This window comes from Budorcas taxicolor, chromosome 5 (genome assembly GCF_023091745.1).
Source record: "Budorcas taxicolor isolate Tak-1 chromosome 5, Takin1.1, whole genome shotgun sequence".
NCBI classification, from domain to species: Eukaryota; Metazoa; Chordata; class Mammalia; order Artiodactyla; family Bovidae; genus Budorcas; species Budorcas taxicolor.
The window spans coordinates 100,979,061-101,006,585 of NC_068914.1; the positions used below are offsets into that span (position 1 = coordinate 100,979,061).

The 27,525-nt window shown below is 43.0% G+C and overlaps 1 pseudogene; it reads left to right on the forward strand.

The window, feature by feature from the left end:
• The first annotated feature begins 8,666 nt into the window (after positions 1 to 8,666).
• LOC128048146 (retinol dehydrogenase 16-like) lies at positions 8,667 to 27,065 on the forward strand (annotated as a pseudogene).
• Positions 27,066 to 27,525: the final 460 nt, after the last annotated feature.

The following is a 27,525-nucleotide window of genomic DNA, read 5'->3' on the forward strand; positions in this document are numbered from 1 at the left end:
TATGGTCAGAAAAGATGCTTGGAATGATTTCAATGTTTTTGAATTTATCAAGGTTAGATTTATGGCCCAGGATGTGATCTATCCCGGAGAAGATTCCATGAGCACTTGAAAAAAAGGTGAAATTCATTGTTTTTGGGTGAAATGTCCTATAGATATCAATTAGGTCTAACTGGTCTATTGTATCATTTAAAGTTTGTGTTTCTTTGTTAATTTTCTGTTTAGTTGATCTGTCCATAGGTGTGAGTGGGGTATTAAAGTCCCCCACTATTATTGTGTTATTGTTAATTTCCCCTTTCATGCTTGTTAGCATTTTTCTTACATATTGTGGTGCTCCTATGTTGGGTGCATATATATTTATAATTGTTATATCTTCTTCTTGGATTGATCCTTTGATCATTATGTAGTGGCCTTCTTTGTCTCTTTTCACAGCCTTTGTTTTAAAGTCTATTTTATCAGATATGAGTATTGCTATTCCTGCTTTCTTTTTATCTCTATTTGCGTGGAATATCTTATTCCAGCCCTTCACTTTCAGTCTGTATGTGTCCCTTGTTTTGAGGTGGGTCTCTTGTAGGTAGCATATATAGGGGTCTTGTTTTTGTATCCATTCAGCCAGTCTTTGCCTTTTGGTTGGGGCACTCAACCCATTTACGTTTAAGGTAATTATTGATAAGTATGATCCCATTGCCATTTACTTTATTGTTTTGGGTTCAGGTTTATACGCCCTTTTTGTTTCCTGTCTAGAGAATATTCTTTAGCATTTGTTGGAGAGCTGGTTTTGTGGTGCTGAATTCTCTCAGATTTTGCTTGTCTGTAAAGCTTTTGATTTCTCCTTCATATTTGAATGAGATCCTTGCTGGGTACAGTAATCTGGGCTGTAGTTTATTTTCTCTCATCACTTTAAATATGTCTTGCCATTCCCTCCTGGCCTGAAGCGTTTCTATTGAAAGATCTGCAGTTATCCTTATGGGAATCACCTTGTGTGTTATTTGTTGCTTTTCCCTCACTGCTTTTAATATTTGTTCTTTGCGTTTGATCTTTGTTAATTTGATTAATATGTGTCTTGGGGTGTTTCGCCTTGGGTTTATCCTGTTTGGAACTCTCTGGGTTTCTTGGACTTGGGTGATTATTTCCTTCCCAATTTTAGGGAAGTTTCCAACTATTATCTCCTTAAGTATTTTCTCATGGTCTTTCTTTTTTTCTTCTTCTTCTGGGACTCCTATAATTCGAATGTTGGAGTATTTCATATTGTCCTGGAGGTCTCTGAGATTGTCCTCGTTTCTTTTAATTCGTTTTTCTTTTTTCCTCTCTGATTCATTTATTTCTTTTTTTTTTTTCCAAGTTATGTCGAGATCCTTTATTCCTTTTTGTTAAAACTGGTCACAACACTAAGCTTCTGGCCCACCCTGCTGATACACAAGCCACAAACGCTTGCTCAGCAGTTGAAGCCTTTAGTAGCATGTTTGAAAAGTGAATAAAAATCCATATAAAACAAATATTCAAATAGTTTCCATAGGAACACAGATAAGTGTGACCCCATCTCCCAGTCTTCCACATTGGTGCACCTGTGCCAACCCTACTCACATAGACATCTCAGAACTAGCAGTAATTAAGTTAAATGGTCCCCTCAAACCCTTAAATCAAGCTAAACTGATTCATTTATTTCTACCATTCTATCTTCTATTTCACTAATCCTATCTTCTGCTTCCGATATTTTATTATTTGTTGCCTCCAGAGTGTTTCTGATCTCATTTATTGCATTATTCATTATATATTGACTCTTTCGTATTTCTTCTAGGTCTTTGTTAAACCTTTCTTGCATCTTCTCAATCCTTGTCTCCAGGCTATTTATCTGTGATTCCATTTTGATTTCAAGATTTTGGATCATTTTCACTATCATTATTTGGAATTCTTTCTCAGGTAGATTCCCTATCTCTTCCTCTTTTGTTTGGTTTGGTGGGCTTTCTCCTGTTCCTTTACCTGCTGGGTATTCCTCTGTCTCTTCATCTTGGTCATACTGCTGTGTTTGGGGTGGCCTTTCTGTATTCTGGGAATTTGTGGAGTTCTCTTTATTATGGAGTTTCCTCACTGTGGGTGGGGTTGTATCAGTGGCTTGCAAAGGTTTCTTGGTTAGGGAAGCTTGTGTCAGAGTTCTGGTGGGTATAGCTGGAATTCTTCTCTCTGGAGTACAATGAAGTGTCCAGTAATGAGTTATGAGACGTCTATGGCTTTGGAGTAACTTGAGCTGCCTTATATTGAAGCTCAGGGATGTGTTCCTGTGTTGCTGGAGAATTTGCATGGTATGTCTTGCTCTGGAACTTGTTGGCCCTTGGGTGGTGCTTGGTTTCAGTGTAGGTATGGAGGCATTTGATGAGCTCCTATCTATTAATGTTCCCTGGATTCAGTTCTCTGATGTTCTCAGGATTTGGACTTAAGCCTCCTGCTTCTGGTTTTCAGTTTTATTTTCACAGTAGCCTCAAGACTTCTCCATCTATACAGCACCAATGATAAAACGTCTAGGTTAAAGATGAAAAGTTTCTCCACATTGAAGGACACCCATAGAAGTTCACTGAGTTACATGGAGAAGAGAAGAGGGAGGGGGTAGTTAAAGGTGACTGGAATGAGATGAGGTGGGATCAAAGGAGGAGAGAGCAAGCTAGCCAGTAATCACTTCCTTATGTGCGCTCCTCAGTCTGGACCGCTCAGAGATGTTCACGGAGTTATACAGGGAAGAGGAGAGGGAGGAAGTAGACAGAGGTGGCCAGGAGGATAAAAGAGGGAAATGAAAAGGAGAGAGACAGATCCAGCCAGTAACCAGTTCCCTGAGTGTTCTCCATCGTCTGGAACACACAGAGATTCACAGAGTTGGGTAGAGAAGAGAAGGGGGAGGGAGGAGACAGAGACAACCTGGTGGAGAAAAAAGAGTGTCCAAAGGAGGAGAGAGTGGTCAAGCCAGTAATCTCGCTCTCAGGTAAACTTGGGTACTGAAGATTGGGTTTTTAAATGTACAAAATTGACAACAAATACCAAAAAGCAAAGATTAAAAATCTACAGTAGAGGTTGGATTCTCAAAAATACAATATTAAAGAAAAGAAGAAGAACAAGAAGAAAAAAAAAGTCATGAGAATTATTAAAAAACAACAACAACAACTCCCCCCCCCCCAAAAATATATATACAGCATTTGCTTTAAAAATAGGGTCTTTTTTTTTTTGAAAAGTGATAGTAGGTTATAAAAATTAAAATCAAAGGAGAAATAGAGGACTTAAAATTTTTAAAAAGTTAAAAAAAAAAGAAGAAAAAGAAAAGAAGAAAACACAATCAAACAATATCAACAACAACAACAACAACAGAAAAAGAGAATGGTCATAAATATAATAAAGATATTTCTGGGAATTTCTCCGGTGTTGTGGGCAGTGTGGGGTCACTTCCAAGGCGGTTCCCTCTGTTTAGCTTCTTCTGTTTGCTGGTCTCTTCAGTGTCTGATTTCTGCCCTGACACAAGGGGGGCGGTGGTGGACACTTGTTTTTTTTTTCTTTTAGGCTCACTTGTTCAGTCACGCTGTGGGGAGGGAGGGATGCTGCAAACAAATAACACTGGCGTGTGCTCACAGTGTCTCAGCCACGCTGGGCATGCCTCTGCACACGGCACACACCACTCAGGCTCTACGTTGCTCCACCGGGAACAATCTGAGGCCAGCCCTAGGCTGCATGCACCTCCCCGGTCTAAGCCACTCAAGCTCAGCTCTCAGGTAGCCCTCAGAGGCACAGATTCGGTTGGGCCTGCGTTTTGTGCCCTTCCCAGGACCGAGTAGCTCAGGTGTTTGGCGAGCATGGTCGCTGCGACTTATTGCCTTTCCCTGCTGCTCAGTTTTCTGGGTGTACCGCTGGCGCCCCTTGTCAGGCAGATGGTGACTGTCCAGAACCCCAAGAAGTCTTAGTTAGCAAACAAGCCTGCTAGCAGTTTGGTAGGTAAAGTCTCTCCGGGGCTGCGATTGCCCCCTTCCAGCCCTTATGGCTCTGGCTGCCTGTCACTGGCGGGGGATGGTCTGCAGCTGGCTATTTCTGTTCCATCCTTTGTTCTGTGTGCAGTCCTGGCAGTGTCTTATGTTAGAGCTTTTCGCGTGGTAGCTATCCCACAGTCTGGTATGCTAGCCCAAGTTAGTTCACTCTGGTTACATTCAGGGCATTCTGGCCCAATTCTTAAAAAGCACTGCAGCCCACACCTCCCTGCCCAGCCCCCACTTGCTAGTGGCGGATGCAGGCGTCTGCACTGCTTCTCCGCTGGGGGAGTTACCATTGGGCTCGTAATCTGTTGGTTTTAATTATTTATTTTTCTTCCCTGTTATGTTGCCCTCTGTGCTTCCAAGGCTCGCCACAGACTCGGCAGTGAGAGTGTTTCCTGGTGTTTGGAAACTTCTCTCTTTTTAAGACTCCCTTCCTGGGATGGGACTCCCTTCATGGGATGGAGCTCCCTCCCTACCTCCTTTGTCTCTTTTTTCATCTTTTATATTTTTCCTACCTGTTTTTGAAGACAATGATCTGCTTTTCTGGGTGCCTGATGTCCTCTGCCAGCATTCAGAAGTTGTTTTGTAGAATTTACTCAGCGTTGAAATGTTCTTTTGATGAATCTGTGGGGGAGAAAGTGGTCTCCCCATCCTATTCCTCCTCCATCTTCTGAATTCCCCAAATGTTGAGCTTTAAGCCAACTTTTTCACTCTCCTCTTTCACTTTCTTCAAGAGGCTCCTCAGTTTTATTCACTTTCTGCCATAAGGGTGGTGTCACCTGCATATCTGAGGTTATTGATATTTCTCCCAGCAATCTTGATTCCAGCTTGTGCTTCCTCCAGCCCAGTGTTTCTCATGATGTACTCTGTATATAAGTTAAATAAGCATGGTGACAATATACAGCCTTGATGTGCTCATTTTCCTATTTGGAACCAGTCTGCTGTTTCATGTCCAGTTCTAACTGTTGCTTCCTGACCACTTATAGGATTCTCAAAGTTAGGGCTTTTCGTGAGATAGCTATCCCACAGTCTGGGTTGCTATCTCAAGTTAGTTCCCTCAGATTGCCCTCGAGGCATCCAGGCCCAGTCCTTGCCCTAAGCAATGCAGCCTGTGCCTCCCTGTCCAGCCCCCGCCCGCCCCCCCCCTCCCCCCCGATAGTGGGGGATGCGAGTGTCTGGGCTGCTGCTCCACTGGGAGTTGCTGTTAGGCATGTAATTTGTGGGTTTTAATTATTTATTTATTTATTCTCCTGGTTATTTTGCCCTGTGAGATTCTAAGGCTCCCACAGACTTGCTGGAGAGAGTGTTTCTTGGTGTTTGGAAACTTCTTTCTTTTTTAAGATTCCCTTCCTGGGACAGATCTCCATCCCTACCTCTTTGCCTCTCTTATATCTTTTGTCCTACCTCCTTTTGAAGACAATGGGCTGCCTTTCTGGGTGCCTGATGTCCTCTACCAGCATTCAGAAGTTGTTTTGTGGAATTTTCTTGGCATTCATATGTTCTTTTGATGAATTTGTGGGAGAGAAAGTGGTCTCTCCGTCCTGTTCCTCTGCCATCTTAGGACCACCCCCTCTCTTCTTTATTTTTAATATCCTTTCTGTTGGCTGTCAGAAGACCTCTCTCTTTCTATAAAGTCCCATGTACATGTAAAGCAGCAAAAGCATACCTGGAGTCTGTGTAAATGTTTCTCTTCTTACCTTTTGACAGCTGGAGGGGCCAGATTAGAGCATATAGTTTGACCCATTGAGCAGACCAGTGTGATGACAGAGAGCTAGCCTCAATGATGGTTTCTGTCATGACTACTGTATATCCTTACAGTTGTTGTCCTTGTTTCACCAGGCTGGTGCCATTGGTGTACAGGACCCAATCTGGGTCCAGTATTGGCTGGTCTCTCAAGTCAGGTCTGCTGGCTTAAACTTCTAGGAATTCCTTGTAATCATGTGAGGGCCCACCTTCTCCCAAGAAGGATTGTGGCCAGATTCAGGGTATGACAAGGCTCAATAGTACCATAGAGGTTCTCACATAACAGTCCCTGGTATTGAGTAATCTGGGATGTCGACAGCCATTTATGGGGGTCCCCTCGCTGAAGAGTCTTGTCCTCATGCAGGACTTTTACAATCAAATCTTGACCCAAAGTCAGCTTGGTTGCCTCTCGGACCAGTAAGGCAACTACAGAAACTGCCTGTAAGCATCTCAGCTGCCCAGTGGCAACATTGTTCAGCCATTTTGGGAGATAATTCACGGGTCTGTCCCATGTCCCCATAGTCTGGGACAACACACTCATAGCCACCTTGTCCTTTTCAGTCACATAAAGAGTAAACAGCTTAACAAGGTCTGGCAGGCCCAAGGCGGGTGCTGACATAATTGTACCAGGTTTGAGTTTTATTACCACTGGGACTTGTTTTGCAAGCCTGGGAGGGTTGTCTGCTGCCCAGACCTCAGGGAATATGTTGAGCCCATCCGGTTTTCCTTCCAGGAGATTGTGTAACCTCTATTCATCTTGAGCGGTTACCGAGAGGAAGAGTAAATAGGTGGTTGAGCCCACTTGAAGAGCGGGTCTTTCGTTGGGGGAAAAGGTCACTTGTGCCCCCAATTTAGAAAAATGCATTGGTTAGCTCAAGACTTAAGAAAAGTTAAGTTCAGGTGGAACCAGGTGTCATTATGGCAACAGAATTTTAAGAGAAACTTCTTTTTAAATTTCTATAGAGAAGGGGAAAAAATATAACACTAGTTTGGCTCCTCCTGCCATTGAAGAGAGAGATAAAAAAGTCTGACACTTGCAGCCTATTTCCTCCATTTGGAGACCCCTTGCCCTCTAGCCTGTTACCCTCTCAAATTGTTGGAGCAGTTATGTGTGAGTCCTGCCAATACCCATCCCAGCATCTGAGAAATGACGAGGCTTGATCTCTCAGAGCTATCGTGTAATAAAGATTTATTAAAGTATAAAAGAGATAGAGAAAGCTTCTGACATAGACACCAGAAGGGGGTAGAAAGAGTGCCCCACTGCTAGTCTTTAGCTAGATGTTACATAGATACTACTGCTGCTGCTGCTGCTAAGTCACTTCAGTCATGTCCGACTCTATGCGACCCCATAGATGGCAGCCCACCAGACTCAACCGTCCCTGGGATTCTCCAGGCAAGAACACTAGAGTGGGTTGCCATTTCCTTCTCCAATGCATGAAAGTGAAAAGTGAAAGTGAAGTTGCTCAGTCGTGTCCGAATCTTAGCGACCCCATGAACTGCAGCCTACCAGGCTCTTCCATCCATGGGATTTTCCAGGCTGGAGTACTGGAGTGGCATGCCAGTGCCTTCTCCATATATAGATACTAGCAATCTGCTAATTAAAGAAAGGAAATGTCTCAAAACTCAAAGAATGGCACCAGGTGAGTCATTCAGGGGCAAAAAATGGTTGACAATATTTTTGAAGAAAGGTAGGTTTCCATATAAATATATAGTTTCATTAACATAGATTAGGAGAACAAGGTATCAGTATAACATACGGGCTTGTCAAGTCGGTTCTGAGCCTTTAGGGTTAACCGACTTGAAGACAGAGTCGAGGGTAAATACATAGTATGTTAACATGGCTTAAGACAAACATTTCCATAAGAAAAATGCATTGGTTAGCTCAAGACTTAAGAAAAGTTAAGTTCAGGTGGAACCAGGTGTCATTATGGCAACAGAATCTTAAGAGAAACTTCTTTTTAAATTTCTATAGAGAAGGGGAAAAAATATAACACTAGTTTTTCTCCTCCTGCCATTGAAGAAAGAGATAAAAAATGTCTGACACTTGCAGCCTATTTACTCCATTTGGAGACCCCTTGCCCTCTAGCCTGTTACCCTCTCAAACTGTTGGAGCGGCTTTCTGTGAGTCCTGCAAACACCCATCCCAGCATCTGAGAAATCTCACCATTGCCTGTGTCCCCTCATTCTCTTTGAGTCCCCCTCTTTGCCTCAGACACTCCAACTGCTCTTCTGAACATCTTTCTGGTCCAAAGAACCACTGTTATCAGGAGAGACCTTATTCTCTTTTGCCTTCTCCTTCTATTCCTAGAGAGGCTGAGGGGACTTAGACTTTCAGGAGGGAATTCTGTGATCTGAGCCAGAGAGGAAAGCTGGTCAGAGGCTAAGCCAGCTGCCCAAGGTCCCACAGCTAGTTTGTAGTAGAGCTGGGTTTGAAGTCAGGTGACTTGATTTCACTGTGTTCCTTTTATAAGAACGAGGAGATCCAGGTCCCAGAGGTATATAAAGGAAATGTAAGAAGATGGTTGTGATCCATGAAACATGGGATGTAAGGGTTCTATATGTGTGGGAGTAGAGGTGGGGAGGAGAGTTGTGGCTGGAAGGAAATAAAGAGGAGTAGGAAAACCAGGAAAATGAGATTGGGTAAACTACTGTCATCCTTAAAGGGTTGTTTTGCAAGTGCAAAGTCATCTGGTAGAAATGGGTCAAGTGTATTTAAAAAATAAAAATATGTGTTGGGGCCAGAATTTATATTAATAGTAGTCACCAAAGAGAATGAACAGGATAAGCCTGAGGACTCCATGCCAGATGGCCTGGAGCCTGACTGGCCAACCAACATCATATGTGTTCTTAATGCCTCCTGTCTGAACCCTAGCCAGATTCTAGTTTCACCCCAGTCTCTGGGTGTCTGACCCCTGCAAAGCCATGTGGCTGAACCTGGTGGTGTTGATGGCCTGTGCTACCTGCCCTGGTACCAGGAGAGGCAGATGGTGAGCCAATTCCAGGAGAAGTTCGTCTTCATCATGGGCTGTGACTCAGGCTTCAGGAACCTGCTGGCCAGGCATTGGACCTGCAAGGCTTGAGGATCCTGGCAGCACGTCTGATGGAGTCTGGGGTCGAGCAGCTAAGGAACCAGACATCAGGCAGACCAGAGAAGGGAATCTACCACATTACAAAGACAGAGAGCAATGCTGCAGTAGCCCCGTGGGTGAAGGAGTGTGTGGGGGACAGATGGTTCCTGGAAGGGGAGTCCACTTGACAGCTTGCGGGAGAAGATTCCAAGGTGTTTCTCAGGATGTGAAGTCCTACCTGCCTTCTTCACCTCACTCAGTTGAACAGAGGGGCCTCTTCCATCCCCCACCACCACCTTCTGCCCTGGAGGCGCTGTAGTCTGGGGGAGAGTTTTCCGTGATGAGAACGTGCCTTGCAGACTTCCTGTCTGGCGTGGCCTCCTCTCAGCAGAAGGTATGAGTTTCTTGAAGCTGTGTGAGCAGGGTGATCAGGGCAGACTTCCTGGAGGAGATTCTATTTGGAAGGTGCATGGCTGGCTGGGGGCAGGGCTGGAGCTGGGGTGTGTTCTCAGCCCTTGATCATGATATTGCTGGTGACCCATAGTCATCCTACTTGGGGCTCAGTGTCACCCAATTTCAGTGATGACATTCAGCTCGCAAGCCTTCATTAAAGAAGGTCAGAAAACTACTATGGGGTCACTTTCTCTCTTTTTTGTTTTTCTCTTTGTGTGTATATGTTTATGTTTTACCACAGTGTTTACATATCATAAGAAAGTAAGAAAGAACTATAATTTCTTTCATTCTAGAATACATGTAAAATATGATTATGGTGGAAAATGGGAAAAGTACACAGATTAAAACCTACAGTCACACCAATCACACCACGACAGATATGAACTGATAATGTTTTTCACATCCATGTTACATTCTGCCTATAATGTGTAGTCTAATTTTCCACGGAGAAGGTAAACATTTTACACACAAAAAAATTTCTTCAAAACAAAGTAAATAATGATTAAGAATATTATACACTTTAGAATAGCATTGCTTAGTCACAAGTATGTCATGCAATAAATGTAATTGGTTCCTAGATTCACTGTATTCAACATAAATAATATCATGGTAAACTTCTTTCTAACCACTTCCCTACACTTTAATCACAGGTATTAACTTGATCTTTGGTCAAATATGGTGGGAGGATATACATTATATACATTCCTTCAAGTGCAGGGTTGGAACTGAGTAGCAGGCAGACTACATCTGTGTGCTAATAATTCAAACAGCTTGTACCCAACTCCCATGACTCTGCTCTTGGCTCTGAATTCTGTTAGTTGATTGGTCTTTAAGCTCTTGGTATTTGTCTTTGTGTCTCACAAACAGGTTCCATGAATCTGGGTGACCTGTGAACTGTGGGTAAAGGGGCAGAGTGGCCTTCTGTGGGTGGGAGGAGAGGGTGGATTTTTCTAGGGCAAAGTATAAATCAATTTTGGGGGAGGCAGGTTAATAGAGGCAGGTGTGAGCCCCTGACAGACTATGCTTAAATCCCCAGATTCCTATAGGAGTAAGCTCAGTTTTTATGTGGTGGTTTCAAGGCCGGGCCTAGAGATGAATACCACCTATCAACAAGTTCCCCAAACCTGAGATGTTAGGTATGTTCTACCAAACCAATCTGCACTCAGCCTTTACTCATCTTTTTGTTTCTGTCTTTTATCCACGATTTCTTTTCTTTCCCTTCTTCATTGTCTCTCTCTGTTTTCCTCTCTTTCCCTCATATTATGTGTTGTGCACTCAGTCCTGAAGGTTTCAGATAATCTGAAAATGCAAGGGAATATTTATCAGGACTGCAAAGACAACATGAACTGTGAAAAGCCAGAACATCACCCTCTTAAGTGTCAGATTATGGACTCACTAGATTTCCTCATCTTCATCCCCTACTTTCATCCTATTTGGGGTTCTTGCCCCTTGTCACCAGGCAGTGGGCTGGGCCTTGAAGACAGAGTCAGGAGGGAGGCACATCTTCTGTCTTCCCACTGCTCACAGGGACTGCTCTCCCCAAACCCTCAGGAGCATGAGGGTCTCTGCTTTAGCTGCTCCCTCTTCAGCCTCTCTCCTAAAGTCCTCTCTGGGTTGGAAGGTGACTTTGCACCAAGACTGGGTGCTCTCTCCTGGGCCCAGCACAGTGTTGCCCTCTCATCCTTCACTCTTCCCAAGACTCTGGGATCTGTTGAATAATACCAGCATTTCCACGCCAACTGCACCCAACCAGTGGCTGTTCAAATGGGACTTTGTGAAGATTCTGGACATGAACCTGTTGGGGATGATTGACATGACCCTGAGTCTTTTGCCCTTCATGCAGAAGGTGAGGGGCTGTGTGGTCGATGTCTTTAGTATCATGGTGAGAGAGTTAATACTTAGCTGGGTTGATAAGGAGTCTGGGGTTCTCAAGAAGGAAAAGAGGACAAACATTTTTTTTCTACAATGTTTTGTCTTAGTCACATGAAAATTGTTTTCTTTAAGCCCAGAGCTAATGATTACAAAGTGCCACCAGAACATACACAGACCTGGGGAAACAGACTCTTGGAGGGCACAAACAAAACCTTAAGCACACAAGGACCCAGGAGAAAAGAGCAGAGAGCCCACAAGATACTGAACGAGACTTGTCTGTAAGTATCTAGGAGGCTGTGGCAGAGGTGTAGGTCGGCTGTGGCATGCTGCAAGGTCGGGGGCGCTGACTGCAGCAGTGCATGCATGGGAACTTTTGAAGGAGGTTGCCATTAACTTCATTACCTCCACCATACTTTGGTCTCAAGTCAAACAAGAGGGAGGAAACAGAGCCTCGCCCATCAACAGAATATTGGATTAAAGACTTACTGGGCATGGCCCCACCCATCAGAACAAGACCCAGGTTCCCCCTCAGTCAGTGTCTCCCATCAGGAGGCTTCCATAAGCTTCTTATCTTCATCTCTAAGAGGGCAAACAGAATGAAAACCACAATCACAGAAAACTAATCAAACTGATCCCATGGACCACAACCTTCTCTAACGATGAAACTATGAGGCATGCCCATGTAGGGCCACCCAGACAGACAGGTCATGCTGGAGATTTCTGACAAAATGTGGTCCACTGAAGAAAGGGAAGGGAAAACCTCTTCAGTATTCTCGCCTTGAGAACCCCATAAAGAGTATGAGAAGGCAAAAAGATAGATGAACTCCCCAGTTCAGTAGGTGCCCAGTATGCTACTGGAGAAGAGTGCAGAAATAATTCCATAAAGAATGAAGAGACAGAGCCAAAGCAAAAACAATGCCCAGTTGTGGATGTGACTGGTGATGGAAGTAAAGTCCGGTGCTGTAAAGAACAATATTGCATAGCAACCTGGAATGTTAGATCCATGAATCAAGGTAAATTGAAAGTGGTCAAAAGGAGATGGCAAGAGTAAACATCCACATTTTAGGAATCAATGAACTAAAATGGACTGGAATGAGTGAATTTAACTCAGATGATCATTGTATCTACTATTTTGGGCAAAACTCTTTTAGAAGAAATGGAGTAGCCCTCATAGTCAACAAAAGAGTCAGAAATGCATTCATTCAGTTCAGTTCAGTCACTCAGTCGTGTCCGACTCATTGCAACCCCATGAATTGCAGCACCCCAGGCCTCCCTGTCCATCACCGACTCCCAGAGTTCACTCAGACTCACATCCATTGAGTCAGTGATTCCATCCAGCCATCTCATCCTCAGTCGTCCCATTCTCCTCCTGCCCCCAATCCCTCCCAGCATCAGAGTCTTTTCCAATGAGTCAACTCTTCACATGAGGTGGTCAAAGTACTGGACTTTCAGCTTTAGCATCATTCCTTCCAAAGAAATCTGAGGGCTGATCTCCTTCAGAATGGACTGGTTGGATCTCCTTACAGTCCAAGGGACTCTCAAGAGTCTTCTCTAACACCACAGTTCAAAAGCATCAATTCTTTGACACTCAGCCTTCTTCACAGTCCGACTCTGAAATCCATACATGACTATTGGAAAAAACATAGCCTTGACTAGACGGACCCTAGTCGGCAAAGTAATGTCTCTACTTTTGAATATGCTATCTAGGTTGATCATAGCTTTCCTTCCAAGGAGTCTTTTAATTTCATGGCTGCAGTCACCATCTGCAGTGATTTTGGAGCCCCCAAAAATAAAGTCTGCAACTGTTTGCACTGTTTCCCCATCTATTTCCCATCAGTTCAGTTCAGTTCAGTCACTCAGTCGTGTCCGACTCTTTGCAACCCTATGAATTGCAGCACGCCAGGCCTCCCTGTCCATCACCAACTCCCGGAGTTCACTCAGACTCACATCCATCGAGTCAGTGATGCCATCCAGCCATCTCATCCTTGGTCGTCCCCTTCTCCTCCTGCCCCCAATCCCTCCCAGCATCAGAGTCTTTTCCAATGAGTCAACGCTTCGCATGAGGTGGCAAAAGTATTTGAGTTTCAGCTTTAGCAAATTCCTTCCAAAGGAATCCCAGGGCTGATCTCCTTCAGAATGGACTGGTGGGATCTCCTTGCAATCCAAGGGACTCTCAAGAGTCTTCTCCAACACCATAGTTCAAAAGCATCAATTCTTCGGTGCTCAACCTTCTTCACAGTCCAACTCTCACATCCATACATGACCACAGGAAAAACCATAGCCTTGACTAGATGGACCTTAGTCGGCAAAGTAATGTCTAGAGATGGCAAGAGTGAACGTCAACATTCTAGGAATCAGCGAACTAAAATGGACTAGAATGGGTGAATTCAACTCAGATTACCATTATATCTACTACTGCAGGCAGGAATCCCTCAGAAGAAATGGAGTTGTCATCATGGTCAACAAAAGAGTCGGAAATGCACTACTTGGATGCAATCTCAAAAACGACAGAATGATCTCTGTTCGTTTCCAAGGCAAACTATTCAATATCACAGTAATCCAAGTTTATGCCCCAACCAATAATGCTGAAGAAGCTGAAGTTGAACGGTTTTATCAAGACCTACAAGACCTTTAGAACTAACACCCAAAAAAGATGTCCTTTTCATTATAGGGGACTGGAATGCAAAGTAGGAAGTCAAGAAACACCTGGAGTAACAGGCATATTTGGCCTTGGAATGTGGAATGAAGCAAGGCAAAGATGAATAGAGTTTTGCCAAGAAAATGCACTGGTCATAGCAAACACCCTCTTCCAACAACACAAGAGAAGACTCTACACATGGACATTACCAGACGGTCAACACAGAAATAAGATTGATTATTTTTTTTACAGCCAAAATGGAGAAGCTCTATACAGTCAACAAAAACAAGACCAGGAGCTGACTGTGGCTCAGATCATGAACTCCTTATTGCCAAATTCAGACTTAAATTGAAGAAAGTAGGGAAAACCACTAGACCATTCAGGTATGACCTAAATCAAATCCCTTATGATTATACAGTGGAAGTGAGAAATAGATTTAAGGGCCTAGATCTGATAGATAGAGTGCCTGATGAACTATGGACTGACGTTCATGATATTGTACAGGAGACAGGTATCAAGACCATCCCCATGGAAAAGAAATGAAAAAAGGAAAATGGCTGTCTGGGGAGGCCTTACAAATAGCTGTGAAAAGAAGAGAAGTGATAAGCAAAGGAGAAAAGGAAAGACATAAGCATCTGAATGCAGAGTTCCAAAGAAGAGCAAGAAGAGATAAGAAAGCCTTCCTCAGTGATCAATGCAAAGAAATAGAGGAAAAGAACAGAAGGGGAAAGACTAGAGATCTCTTCAAGAAAATTAGAGATACCAAGGGAATATTTCATGCAAAGATGGGCTCAATAAAGGACAGAAATTGTATGGACCTAACATAAGCAGAAGCTGTTAAGAAGAGGTGGCAAGAATACACAGAAAAACTATACAAAAAGGATCTTCATGACCCAGATAATAATGATGGTGTGATCACTCACCTAGAGCCAGACATCTTGGAATGTGAAGTCAAGTGGGCCTTAGAAAGCATCACTACAAACAAAGCTAGTGGAGATGGTGGAATTCCAGTTGAGCTATTTCAAATCCTGAAAGATGATGCTGTGAAAGTGCTGCACTCAATAGGACAGCAAATTTGGGAAACTCAGGACTGGAAAAGGTCAGTTTTCATTCCAATCCCAAAGAAAGGCAATGCCAAAGAATGCTCAAACTACTGCACAATTGCACTCATCTCACACGCTAGTAAAGTAATACTCAAAATTATTCAAGCCAGGCTTCAGCAATACGTGAACCATGAACTTCCAGATGTGCAAGCTCATTTTAGAAAAGGCAATGGAACCAGAGATCAAATTGCCAACATCTGCTGGATCATGGAAAAAGCAAGAGAATTCCAGAAAAACACCTATTTCTGCTTTATTGACTATGCCAAAGCCTTTGACTGTGTGGATCACAATAAACTGTGGAAAATTTGGAAAGAGATGGGAATATCAGACCACCTGACCTGCCTCTTGAGAAACCTGTATGCAGGTCTGGAAGCAACAATTAGAACTGGACATGAAACAATAGACTGGTTCCAAATAGGAAAAGAGCACATCAAGGCTGTATATTGTCACCCTGCTTATTTAACGTCTATGGAGAGGACATCGTGAGAAATGCTGGGCTGGAAGAAGCACAAGCTGGAATCAAGATTGCCAGGAGAAATATCAATCACCTCAGATATGCAGATGACACCACTCTTATGGCAGAAAGTGAAGAGGAACTAAAAAGCCTCTTGGTGAAAGTGAAAGAGGAGGGTGAAAAAGTTGGCTTAAAGCTCAACATTCAGAAAACGAAGATTATGGCATCTGGTCCCATCACTTCATGGCAAATAGACGGGGAAACAGTGGAAACAGTGTCAGACTTTGTATTTCTGGGCTCCAAAATCACTGCAGATGGTGACTGCAGCCATGAAATTAAAAGACGTTTACTCCTTGGAAGGAAAGTTATGACCAACCTAGACAGCATATTCAAAAGCAGAGACATTACTTTGCTGACTAAGTTCCATCTATTCAAGGCTATGGTTTTTCCAGTAGTCATGTATGGATGTGAGAGTTGGACTGTGAAGAAAGCTGAGTGCCGAAGAATTGATGCTTTTGAACTATGGTGTTGGAGAAGACTCTTGAGAGTCTCTTGGACTGCAAGGAGATCCAACCAGTCCATTCTGAAGGAGATCAGCCCTGGGATTTCTTTGGAGGGAATGATGCTGAAGCTGAAGCTCTAGTACTTTGGCCACCTCATGCGAAGAGTGACTCATTGGGAAAGACTCTGATGCTGGGAGGGATTGGGGGCAGGAGGAAAGGGGCCGACAGAGGATGAGATTGCTGGATGGCATCACTGACTCAATGGACGTGAGTCTGAGTGAACTCCGGGAGTTGGTGATGGACAGGGAGTCCTGGCGTGCTGTAATTCATGGGGTCGCAAATAGTCGGACACAACTGAGGGACTGAACTGAACTGAACTGAAATAACAGGAAGGGAACACAGCTCCACCCAGCAACAGAAAATTGGATTAAAGATTTACTGAGCATGGCCCTGCCCACCACAACCGGACCGTTTCGCCCTCAGTCAGTCTCCCCCATCAGGAAGCTTCCTTAAGCTCTTATCCTTCTCCATCAGAGGGCAGACAGACTGAAAACCACAATCACAGAAAACTAACCAATGTGATCACATGGACCACAGCCTTGTCTAAGTCAATGAAACTATGAGCCATGCCCAAGGTTGGGTATGGCCCCCCAAGATGGATGGGTCATGGTGGAGAGTTCTGACAAAATATGGTCCACTGGAGAAGGGAATGGCAAACCACTTCAGTATTCTTGCCTTGAGAACCCTATGAACAGTATGAAAACGCAAAAAGATAGGACACTGAAAGATGAACTCCCCAGGTTGGTAGGTGCCCAGTATGCTCCTGGAGATCAGTGGAGAAATAACTCCAGAAAGAATGAAGAGATGGAGCCAAAGCAAAAACAACACCCAGTTGTGGAGGTGACTGGTGATGGAAGTAAAGTCCAATGCTGTAAAGAGCAATATTGCATAGGAACCTGGAAATTTAGGTCCATGAATCAAGCAAATTGGAAGTGGTCAAACAGGAGATGGCAAGAGTGAACATTGACATTTTAGGAATCAGCAAGCTAAAATGGACTGGAATGGGTGAATTTACCTCAGTGCCACCTGGAAAGCGCAAACAAAACACTAGATTATTGCAAAGTCATTCTTGTTTTACTTGGCGTGTCTTTAACCACTGAGATTAAGTTTCTTTTCATATGTATACTGATGCTTTCTCCTTTTTAAAGTGAGGGTTCTCATCTGTTGCTTATTTTTCTAGAGCAATTTGAATGCCTTGTTTCACTTGAGAATTAGGTCAGTACGCAGGATTCCTGGGACTCAAAGCCCTTTGTGTAATGATAAGTATTAAACTAGGTTTTGTGTGTGTGCATGTGAGTAAGTGTGTATCCTTGAGCAAGACATTACTGAGAGGAAAGATTTTCTGAGGCTACTTTGATTATTAAAATTAATGTTTAATTTACTGAAGTTGGAACTAAGAATAGGCTTCCTTGATAGATCAGTTGATAAAGAATCCACCTACAATGCAGGAGACCCTGGTTCAATTCCTGGGTCAGAAGGACCCCCTGGAGAAGGGATAGTCTGCCCACTCCAGTATCCTTGGGCTTCCCTTGTGGCTCAGCTGACAGAGAATCTGCCTGCAATGGGGGAGACCTGGGTTCAGTCCCTGGGTTGGGAAGATTCCCTGGAGAAGGGAATGGCTACCCACTCCAGTATTCTGGCCTGGAGAATTCCATGGATTGTATAGTTCATGGTTTTTTCTTTACCAACTGGTTCATTTTACAAATCTTTTGCATCGATAAAATTTAGCAAGTGTTTTCAGTTTTCAAGAGGGGGTTGGGTTAATAGTTGGTTTGGTTTGCTAATTAAACTCCCTTCAAAAATTTGAAGTACATTTGTAAGTTTAATGTATTTAATTTTCTTTGAAAATACATCAATTGTGTGATAAATAAACCTCAAATAATAAGCTTTTTAAATCAAATAACAACATACAAATATGGCAAAATCAAGTTATCTTAAACTTTCTAATATGGTTTATGAATTTAGCACAATTTTCTCTTATCTAAAATCACAAAGCTAATACTCATTATGCATTTTAAAATCGAGGTACCTTGCTGATGGTCCAGTGGTTAAGACTTCACTTTCCAATGCAGGGGGTGTGGTTTCAAACCTTTGTTGGGGACCTAAGATCCCCATGCCTCTCAGCCAAAAGACCAGGACATAAACAATAGAAACAATATTGTAACAAATTCAACAAAGACTTTAAAAATGGCCCACATCAAAATATATATAGAGAGAGGAAAAAATGTAATTATAAGGCAAATCTGTTAGTCTGTTTGTCCTTTAATATACCAAATTCTCTTCCTTGTTTTAAGTACAGGAAAACCTTGTTTTATTGTGCTTCACTTTAAAGTGAAGCTTGCAGACGCTAAGTTTTTTTACACATTGAAGATTTGTGGTGCTTTCCTTAGATACTGCTAAGGTGCTCCGTCCTTTCTTCCAAGGAAGCTAAGGACATGTTGGGATTGGCCCTCACTCTCTCCAGCAAACTAGCCCTGAACCTGGCAGCCCCCACCTAGCACTCGCCTGCACTTTGGTATCTGTCTCTCCATGATGATAAGATCACTGTCTTCATTAAAGCACTGGGCCAATGTCAGCGTTGGGAGCCTCACCTGCAATGTAGGGTTGGTGGACCTGCCCCAGCAGCTGATGCTACGCCAGCAGAGATCCTGCCCCCTCCACCACTGTTGCCCCGGTTTTTTATAAACATATAAGAGAATTTAAGCCTCATTAATCAGGGGAATACAACGTGGACACAATATGATATTCTAGTCACCCATCAGAAAAGGTAAAGTGAAAAAGATGGAAAACACTCAGAGAAGATGCTGCTACTGCTGCTGCTAAGTCGCTTCAGTCGTGTCCGATTCTGTGAGACTCCATAGACGGCAGCCCCCCAGGCTCCGCCGCCCCTGGGATTCTCCAGGCAAGAGTACGGGAGTGGGACGCCATTGCCTTCTCCGCAGAGAAGATGAGGATGTGCAAAAGCTGGAATTCTTATACACTGCTGGGGACAGATAGACCACAAGCACTGTGGGAAACAGCCTGGCCTTCCCTATAAGCGGGCAGTTCAACTCCTTGAAAATAAATAAATAAACCGCAGCTATACACTGCCACATGGATGACTCTCGCAGACAGAATACAGAGCATGAAAAAATCTATGCTGTATAATTCCACTTAAATATAACTGAAAAGAGTCTTCATAACTATCTACAGTATTTAAGGATTCATGGATAAGCTGAAAAGCTATAATGAAATACAAAGAATAGTTATCATAGGAGTCAGGGTAATGGTTATTCTTTGGGGGAAAGACAGTCATAGGAAAAATGAGGGTGACTTCTAGGGTCCAAGCAATATTCCACTTTTCAGACTGGCCGGTGGTTACATGGATGTTTGATGATAAACTGTTTAGCAGCACATTCATGCTATGTGCATGCTCTGGTAAGTGTGCTCTATTTGATAACTAAGAAAATTAAAAATTAAATTTGAAAAATTAAAAAAAAAAGTAGAAGGCAAGAGAGAAGAATCTGAAGAGTCTGATGATGACATGGGCCTTGGTCTTTTATTTTTAATTGGAATATAATTGCTTCATAATGTTGTTGCTTTCTGCTGTAGGACAACGTGAGTCAGCTATATGTATATATACATTGCCTTCCTCTTGAGCCTCCTTCCCACCCCCCATGCCTCCACCCAAGCCCTCTAGATCATCACAGAGCACTGGGCTGAGCTCCCTGTGGTATACAGCAGCTTCCCACTAGGACTTCAGTCTGTTTGATTAAACCTTTCTAGTAACACGTTTAACAAAAAGCTGAGCTCTTTGCTGGGGGAAAAAAGAGATTGTGGCATCATGTGTCAAGCAAGTCTATCAACGCCATTTTCCAACAGCATTTGCTCACTTAATGTGACACGTAAATAATGTGTCACATTATTTATTTCGTTTTATTACTATTGTATTTGTTATGGTGATCTGTGAGCAGTGGTCTTTGATGTTACTACTACCACTTATTGAAGGTTCACATGATCGTTAGCAGTAAATTATTTTAAAATTAAGGTATGTACATTGTTTTATAGACTTCATGCTATTGCACAGTTAACAGACTACAGCATAGTGTTCACTGCTGCTGCTGCTGCTAAGGTGCTTCAGTCATGTCCGACTCTATGCGACCCCATAGACGGCAGCCCACCAGGCTTCTCTGTCCCTGGGATTCTCCAGGCAAGAACACTGGAGTGGGTTGCCATTTCCTTCTCCAATGCATGAAAGTAAAAAGTGAAAGTTAAGTCACTCAGTCGTGTCCGACTCTTCACAACCCCGTGGACTGCAGCCTACCAGTCTCCTCCATCCATGGATTTTCCAGGCAAGAGTACTGGAGTGGGGTGCTATTATGCACTATGCTATGCTATGCTATGCTATGCTAAGTCATTTCAGTCGTGTCCGACTCTGTGCGACCCCATAGACGGCAGCCCACCAGGCTCCCCCGTCCCTGGGATTCTCCAGGCAAGAACACTGGAGTGGGCTGCCACTTCCTTCTCCAGTGCAGGAAAGTGAGAAGTGAAAGTTAAGTCACTCAGTCGTGTCCGACTCTTAGCAACCGCATGGACTGCAACCTACCAGGCTCCTTCGTCCATGGGATTTTCCAGGCAAGAGTACTGGAGTGGGCTGCCATTATGCACTAGGAAACCCAAAAATTCATATGTTTGCTTTACTGCAATATCCGCTCTGTTGTGGTGGTCTGGAACCGAAGCTGAAGTATCTCTGAGCTGTGCCTGTACTTAAAATACTAGATAGCTATAGACTATTCCCAAATTTAACTCAAAATAGTAATAACTCAGAGTCAGGTTAATTTTACCACCTCTATAGTTAACTCTAAATCCCCTCAGACATTTACCCGTGAGGAGGAAATTATTTCCTCCCAAGTAATTTTCCATTGCCCTGTTTGATAGCTGAGGTTGTATGTAGACTTGACACTTTGGGTGGGATAAGAATATTTATCACGGTAGACATTGTCAAATGACAAATTAAACAATTTAGTGATGAGTTTAATTCCCTTTATTCAGGGAAAAGCAAGCCATGGATTGGGGGCATACAGTGCCTCACAAACAGCAGAACACCTTTCCTGAGTTATTTTGGGTAACGAGTTTTGCAAAGCTTTATAAGTTCCAACGTGGAAAGAAGGCATGGTTGATTAGGATTGTATATCTGACCTTATCTAGAAAGATCAAGCAACAAGGAAATGAGTCCAGAGCGCACAGCTGGCCCAATATATGGAATAGTCTGATTGGATACATCGTGTTTCTGGTCACATGAAACGTTTACAGAAACACGAAAGTTTGCTGATGTAACACTCCGGACAGGAGTGGCTCCCTCTTGAGTCTGGAAGTTTATTTCAACAACGTCTAGGATGAGTTTTCTCGCAATGATGGGGCACTAGTCTTACTAGAAGTCTCTTTAATGTTCCTATGCCAGATAAGGGGATCTCACACAAACCATTGACCTTGCATTAGAGTGTATGAGCCCTAATTTTCACATATGATTTAACCCTACAATCCTCATCCACATTGCTTCACTAATTGTTTGGATCCAATGAGTCATACCTAGTTATATTCTAGGCTGAATGATTTTTATATTCTTCCTATCTGTCGTGCTACAAGTCTTACAGTATTTAAATGACATCTGTTTGGATTCTGTAAAATCTATATCTGTCTGATTCAAAGGTCAGAATTCTACCATCATTCTTGTGATAATAGATAACACTTTTTTAAAGGCAAATAAAATGGGATAAGTACAAAGTTTAAAAGTTACTGCAGTAAATAATCACTGGCAATTAACCAGGTTTAGTTCAACCATATGAGCTGCCCTGATGGCTCAGGTAAAGAATCCGCTTGCCAATGCAGAAGACGTGAGTTCGATCCCTGGGTCAGGAAGATCACTTGGAGAAGGAAATGGCAACCCACTCCAGTATTCTTGCCTGGGAAATGTCATAGACCGAGGGGCCTGGAAAGCTACAGTACATTGGGTCACAGAGAGTCAGACACAACCGAGCAACTAACAACAAGTTCAACCATAGAGTCCTCCTTTCCTTCTTCCTTCCTCCCATCTTCTGCAAATCACCACAATCATGTATTATCACTTCACTTATAAATTTTTGAATGACCAATGCGTGGCTTTATTGCTTCTAGCATAAGACAGTTTTATAGTAAAACTTTTCCATAGTGGGCTAATGTTTAACTTACGTGCCCCAGATATAATATGACAATTTTCATAAATTGTCATTTAACAATACAATCACTTCACAGAGGCCTTAACAAGTGCTATTTTGAAAATGCTGATTTTTCCCCCTCATCACACTATAGCCACTAGAGTGAGTTGAAGAGCAATCATTGCAGAAAGGAGGGATAACACTTGCTACAAAATTATCTGAATCCCACAAAATCACTCTACTTCTGCTGAATGGTCTAACTTGGAACCTTCTAAAACTTTTGATATTTGCTACTTAGTGTGTGTCTACATTCAAGACAAAAATAAATGAACAAGTAGCAAGTGAATTTTAGTAAATATTAGTACATAAATTCAAAAGTAAGCAATCATGCTTACTTTGACAAATTTTAAATTAAATTCTTGGACTAGTACAAAGATATCTGTGATTTTAATATGCATACCTATAATACAGTGATATTCTCTGCTAAAACTATTTCTAGTCCTTGCTGTTGCTGCTAAGTCGCTTCAGTCGTGTCCGACTCTGTGCGACCCCATAGACGGCAGCCTGCCAGGCTCTCCTGTCCCTGGGATTCTCCAGGCAAGAAGACTAGAGTGGGCTGCCATTTCCTTCTCCAATGCATGAAAGTGCAATAAAGTGAAGTCGCTCAGTCGTGTCCAACTTTAGCGACCCCATGGGCTGCAGCCCACCAGGCTCCTACATCCATGGGATTTTCCAGGCAAGAGTACTGGAGTGGGGTGCCATTACCTTCTCTGTTCTAGTCCTTATGATGAAATTAATTTTTTCTGGGTTTGAAACAAAGTACATTGTGAGTAAAAAGTAAGAAATACTGGACTAAAATTAATTACATGGGAACTTCTTGTTATTTCAGTTTTCTGGCAACTTTTCATCTCAAATATAGAACTTTGGTTAATTTCCCAGGAGTTTTCCTTGTCTCTTTAATACATGATCATATACATATACACACAGATATATATGTAAATGCACGCATCCATATAAACACTTATAAATGTTGAATCCCTAAATGTTTAATTGGTGAGAGGTCGGCTCTGTGTAGGGAGCTGATCTCAGCATTTGGAATTAAAGTTAGAAATAATGTCCCTCTTTAAATGTGGGGTGAGTCATTTTAGAAGTAACCCTACCCAAGAAATGGTTTGCTAGTGTCACCCTGAAATGTCATGAGAAACTCCTCGGTTTTATTTGGGCAAGACAGTTCCCCAAGAAGGCAAGACGGACCTGTGATGTGTGTACATTACATGCATGCACTCACACTGCAACAAGTGTGGTATGGGAGGATTATGACAGAGGGTGATATGTAACATCACCTAGGAGATCCAAAAGTCTACAAGCAATAAATGCTGGAGAGGGTGTGGAGAAAAGGGAACCCTCTTACACTGTTGGTGGGAATGCAAACTAGTACAGCTACTATGGAGAACAGTGTGGAGATTCCTTAAAAAACTGCCTTATGACCCAGCAATCCCACTGCTGGGCATACACACCGCGGAAACCAGAATTGAAAGAGACACACGTACCCCAATGTTCATTGCAGCACTGTTTACAATAGCCAGAACATGGAAGCAACCTAGATGTTCACTGGCAGATGAATGGATAAGAAAGCTGTGGTACATATACACAATGGAATATTACTCAGCTATTGAAAAGAATGCATTTGAATCAGTTCTAATGAGGTGGATGAAACTGGAGCCTATTAGACAGAGTGAAGTAAGTCAGAAAGAAAAACAGCAATACAGTATACTAACGCATATATATGGAATTTAGAAAGATGGTAATGATGACCCTATATGAAAGACAGCAAAAGAAACACAGATGTTAAGAACAGGCTGTTGGACTCTGTGGGAGTAGGCAAGGATGGGATGATTTGAGAGAATAGCATTGAATCACGTATATTATCACATGTGAAATAGATTGCCAGTCCAGGTTCGATGCATGAGGCACAGTGCTCAGGGCTGGTGCACTGGGATGACCCTGAGAGATGGGATGGGGAAGGAGGTGGGAGGGAGGGTCTGGATGGGGAACACGTGTACACCCATGGCTGATTCATGTGAATGTATGGTGAAAAGCATCACAATATTGTAATTAGCCTCCAATTAACATTAAAAAATAAACGAATAAAATTAAGTAGAGGCCTTGACTAGCTTCACAAAACAGGCCCTCCTAGATTGTGCTAAAGCCATCCAAGCCTTAAATGAAGAACAAATACAAATGAGAAAAGCAGTAATTCAAAATAGAATGGCTTTGGACATGCTCACAGCTGCTCAAGGAGGGACCTGTGCTATAATTGAAGTTGAATGTTGTGTATATATTCCTGATTAATCTGGCAATGTATCAACTGCTTTAGATGACATGAAAAACCAGCTAAAAGCAATGTCAAATGAAAACATTCCTTTCTGGACTTCAGTCATATCTTGGGTGAAGGGTAATTGGCAGGAAACTATATTTACCATTGTTACAGTTGCCTTGGTAGTTATAGTTATGCTTTGTGGACCCTGCATTTTACAATGTATTATGAACTTTGTAACCCAAAGGTTGGTGTCGTTCTCCCAATTGGCAGTCAGAGAGCCAGGGTGCAATATATCCCTATGAGTGATGCTCATACTATGAGTTAAGAGCATCAGGAGAGGGGAATGAGGAGGAAAGAGACAGAACAGGGTCCATCTTGAAAGCAGGACTCCATCTTGGGCCAGACTGTGGACTTTGAGCTATATGCCCAGTATCTATGGAAATGACATACCAACTGGAAAACCAGACCCAACCCCCATGGAAGAGTCCCAGGGCTCATACCTAGACTCTCCGTCGCCTAAAAGAATACCCTAATTATCTGTGTAACCGAATAGAATCATAAATTATATTATGCTTATTGGGGTATGACCACAGGCCTATTGATAATTGTCCACTGTTAACTACCTAGGCTTAAGGCATATGAATCACGGGTTAACTTTGATTGTATCTTTCTTTTCCTTTGTTCAGACTAGTTTCAGAGAATTCGGGGAGGTGGGTTTGAGCATGTACCCTTAGGGTATATAAGGTTTTCACAGAAACTGATCCGGGTCCTTGGCTAAGAGGAGACTCTGCCTTGGGCCCTCTGGTGCAATAAACTGCACTCCACTATCTGCATTGTCCTTCTGAGTGAGTTTGTTTCCTGGAACTAGTGGCTATAACATTATCTTTCAATTTGTTAATATAGTATATCACATTGATTAATTTGCACATATTGAAGAATTCTTAATTCCCTGGAATAAACCCAACTTGATCATGGTGTATGAGCTTTTTGATGTGTTGCTGAATTCTGTTTGCTAAAATTTTGTTGACGATATTTTCATCTATGTTCATCATTGACATTGGCCTGTAGTTTTCCTTTTTATTATTGTTATCTTGTCTAGTTTTGGTGTCAGGGTGGTGGTGGCCTCATAGAAGGAGTTTGGAAGTGTTCCTTCCTCTGCAATTTTTTGAAAGAGTTTTAGAGGGATAGGCATTAGCTCTCCTATAAATGGAAAATAATGTATTCTTTAGAACAGCACTACTTAGTAAAAAGTACTCATGGTGTGAATATTACAGCTTCCCACATTTTATTCACTGTATTCAACATAAATGATGTCTTGGTAAACTTCTTTCTACCCAATTCCTTACTCTCTAGTCATGTATATTAAATTAATATTTGGTCAAATATGGCTGGAAGATGAAAATTCCTACAAGGGCAGACTTGTTGTTGAGCAAGGGAGGGTCTAATTTAGTGTGTTAACAATTCCAACACCCTGTACCCAAATGCCCTGACCCTGCTCTTCTGCCCTGAGTTCTGTTGGTACATCTTTAAATTCTTGGTATTCATCTTTGTTTCTCCTAGACAGGTTTCCATGAAGCTGGGCCACCTGTGATTGGAGGGGACTGATCAGCACTTGAGGGAGGGAACTGGGGCCTGAGTGGCTTCCTATGGTTGGAGGGAGGGTGGATTTTCCTAGCGCAAAGTGTAAATTCCAGTTTGGGTGATGGTGGTTAATACAGGCATGTCTTCCTCCCTCTGAAACACTACCCCTTGAAGGAATTCCTCAGATTCCTTCAGGAATGTAGTTTAGTGTTGATGAGAGTGTTTCAAGCCCAGGTCCAAGAAGTCAATACCAGGCTTGTCAACATGTTCCCCCAAACCTGGATTTCAGGTGTATTTTACTGAACCAACCTGCACCCAGACTTTACTCACCTTTTTTTTCCCTTTTATTCAATATTCTTTCTCTCATCCCCTCTTACCTTATTATCTCTCTATGTTTTCCTCTCTTTCCCTCTTACTAGCTGTTGAGCATCATCCTGGAGCTGTTGAGAATCTGAATATGTAACGGGATATTTATAATGTCCAGGAAGACAACGGAGACTATGAAGTTTCTCACACCGACTTCCTGACTATGGACCCATCTTATTTCATTTTTGTCCATCCTTGCTTTCATCAACTCTGGGGTGCTAGTTTCTTGTCACCAGGCAGTGGGCTGCGCTGCAAAGACTGAGTCAGGAGGGAGGCACACCTTCTGTCCTCCCACTGCCACAGGGTCCAGGATCTAATCTCCCCAAACCAGCTGGATCATGGTGGTCTCTGTTCCAGCCATTCCCCCTGCAACCTCTCTCCTAAAGTCCTCCCTGGGTTGGAAGGAATTTGGCATCACAGCTGGGTCCTCTTTCCTGGGCCCAGCACACTGTTTCCCTCTCACCCTCAATCTTCCCAGGACTCTGGGGTCTGGTGAATGATGCCAGCATCTCCACGTCCACCCCCACTGGATGAGTGGCTGATACTTCATGACGATTCTGTACATAAACCTATTAGGGGGTGCTGGAGGTGACCCTGAGTCTGCTGCCCCTGGTGTGGAAGGTGAGGGGGCCGTGTGGTCAATGTCTCCAGTGTCATGGGATGGGTGAACCTTGGAGGCTACTTCACGTCCAAGTACGGTGTGGAGACCTTCTCAGACTCCCTCAGGTAACAGCCTGAATAGATGTCCTCTCTGTCCTCCTGCTTCTGTGCTTGCAGGGCACTTTTTCAGGGGTTTCCTCTCTCTGGAAACTGTTCCTTCCAAGTCTCTCTCTCTTATTCTGTGTAGGTCTTTCACTGGGAAGAAACTTTTTATCTGTTTGGTGTCCAGTTGGGTCTAGGACTAAGGAGTTTGATTAAACATATTACTGCCTGTATGAGGGCCCACAGTCACACAGCTTTGGAGGCAGAATTGGAACTGAAATGATTTGAGCGTGCAGTCCTTCCATGTGGTTAACTGCTACATATATAGGTTCCAGGAACCCTGTTGGGGGGATGTCCCCATGAAGTAACCAATCAAGGGAGCTACTGCATCACAGCTGTGGGTGAGAGACTCCAAGGGCTGCAGTGAGAGGTCACTTCTAAATGTGTGAGAGTTGTGTCCACAGGCAGAGGGATGTTCCTAGAGGAGA